Below are 2,707 nucleotides of genomic sequence, written 5' to 3' on the forward strand. Positions count from 1 at the left end.
CTCTCTCTCCCTTCCTCCCTTTCTCACTTCTCCCTCCCTCCCTCCCTCCCTCTCTCCCTCCTTCTCCTGAATTGCTCTACCCAGCCACAAACTAACTCTGGTAGTCTGGTCTAAGTCTAATCTTCTGGCTCCATTTCATTTTCTGGTTTGTTCTATCTTTACCTGCATCTAGCTTGTTCTTTCTTCAACCAGTCTCCGTAAAACTCTCCCAGTAAAAAATGCTTCCTTCCTTTCTTTCTTGGTGCTACTCTCACTTAAGTAGCTCCTCTTGCTCTCCTGATGAGAATCAGGTGTGTCCTATTCTGTCAAATCTTTATCAGATTCATAACTTTTTTTTGCCACTCTACTACACATCACCTTCCAACATGACAGTCTCTCTCTACAAACTAACTTTACCTTAGATGTTTGGGACTAAAGGTGTAAACTAAAGGCATGTTTGTATTTGAGCCAGAGGAATTAGATTAAGAGTATATGCTAAGGGTGAGCCACAGCAAAATTTAAAATAGGTTTTTCCAGTAAACAACACAGTCTTGAAGTTTAACAATATCACCAAATATTCTGAAAGAGTAAGAGATGAAGTCTTTGGATAAAGCCTGTGGGGAATAGAGGTATATGGCAGTTACCCAAGGGAACGAGGATGCTTCCCAAGTCAGGATTAGAAATCACACTGCTGCCTTGGGTTACACTTAATTTAATAATAAACTTGGTACAGAACCACATTTAACCAACCAGAAATAATTTCATGATCCACAGGCATAGCAACTTCAGATGGCTACATGTAGAGATGATGTTTTATTTAACATGAAAATAGTCATTTTATGAGAAATTCACAACTTCTTTATCAACAATAGTATTTTACATATCACTTAGTTTATAATACTCAATACCCCCACACCATCCTTTAGAAGCACTTCCTTATTTCATCATATACCTGCTAACATTTACTTAATGTAAACAGTGTCCTTCTTAAATAAATTGTACTAAATAAGATTTTCGTGTTTGGCCTTGGTTCTCTAAATAACAACATGCATTGTTCATGGGAAAATTTTAATTCACTCAAGTGAGTGATTTATAATTAATTTAAAAAATATTAGAAAATAGACACTATTCATAAGCATCAAGAAAAACCAGTCAGTTAATCACCATATCATTATAAAAAGATATTATCTGTTCCAAAGATAAAATTCATTAGAAAGAAATTATTTAACATTTTCTGGTTATATGTTCCAAGTCAGACATTTTAGCTGTACAATTTTTTTTTCTTTACAAAAGCAAGAGTAACTATAATGCAGTCTATTGTGCTCTTTATCTTGTAAATAAAATATAACCACACAATACACACAATAGTCCAGTACATTTTGCCATAGCTTATTCGGTAGCATGAGCCAGGAGAAACCATCAACTAGAAAAGTGGGGCTGAATAAAGTAAAAGCTAAAATCAAAAAGAAAAAAAAAACTTAAAGACAGTAATTGTGAGATATTGCTGAGTGAACATTTTGGGCAGTTTAAAGGCATATTTGGTTTGCATTAAAATTCTGCAGGCTTCAGACCCAGAAAATGTGATCCAGTTTCTGCAGGCTTGTAGAGGTCATTTTGGTGACTTGTTTTTGTTTTTGTTTTTTAATTTTTAAAAGGTTTTATTTTGAAACATATACAAATGAAATATTTAATATCCTTAATATATCATCATTTTATCTTTTACTAATAGTATACAACATTAAGCCAAGCATGGTGCATAAGCTAATAATTGCAGTATTTGGAAGGCTAACGTAGCAGGATTAGGCTTTGCAGGTGTCAGCCACAGAGAGACTTGGTTTTATTTTCCATCACAATTAACAAAACATTTAAGCACTGTTGTTAAGAAGAGAGAAAAACCCTGGGTGTAAAAATATCAAAAGATGGCCTAATCAGCCATAACTGGAAAGAGAGGCCCATTGGACATACAAACTTTATATGCCCCAGTACAGGGGAACGCCAGGGCCAAAAAGTGGGAGTAGGTGGGGAGGGGAGTGGGGGGAGGGTATGGGGGACTTTTGGGATAGCATTGGAAATGTAATTGAGGAAAATACCTAATTAAAAATATTAAAAATAAAAGAAAGAGAAAAATAATATGAAGCAGAGATGGAGTAGGATGCATTAGACAAAGGGGAAGTAAGTTTTTTTGTTAATCAAACTGAGGATGTATGAAAACACCTTATGGGATCCTACTAGTTAGTAAGCTAATTACAGAATTTAATGAAAATATAAAATAGTTCAAAAGCATAACTGTCCAAGAGTGGACTGTGCCTGCATTCTTACTGGCAAGCACATCTGCCTGTGACTGTGATTTCCTTCATTAATAACTAGACCCATCTTGTTAATGTTCTCAATTTAGGTTGGAAAACAGCAGCTCTTCCACAATTCTCCAGACTTTTACCACCAGGTTAGGTCTATTGAAACATCTAGGCTAATAGACCAAACAAATAACAGATGTTTGATCTCTGTCATAATTGATAGACTACCTGGGTCATATCATGTCAGCAAATTTAATAAATCTATCAGTTCTATTTCTCCAGAGAACCCTGACTAATACAGTGCCTATCTTCACATTTTTAAAAGGTGTTGAATTAATTCTGAAAAATTTGTAATTCTGAAAATTATTGTCTATTATTCAGAAGGAGTGTCTTCACTTTGAAATGTGAAATAACACAATGGGATAATTATCAGA

This window comes from Mus caroli, chromosome 5, assembly GCF_900094665.2.
Source record: "Mus caroli chromosome 5, CAROLI_EIJ_v1.1, whole genome shotgun sequence".
Taxonomy (NCBI): Eukaryota; Metazoa; Chordata; class Mammalia; order Rodentia; family Muridae; genus Mus; species Mus caroli.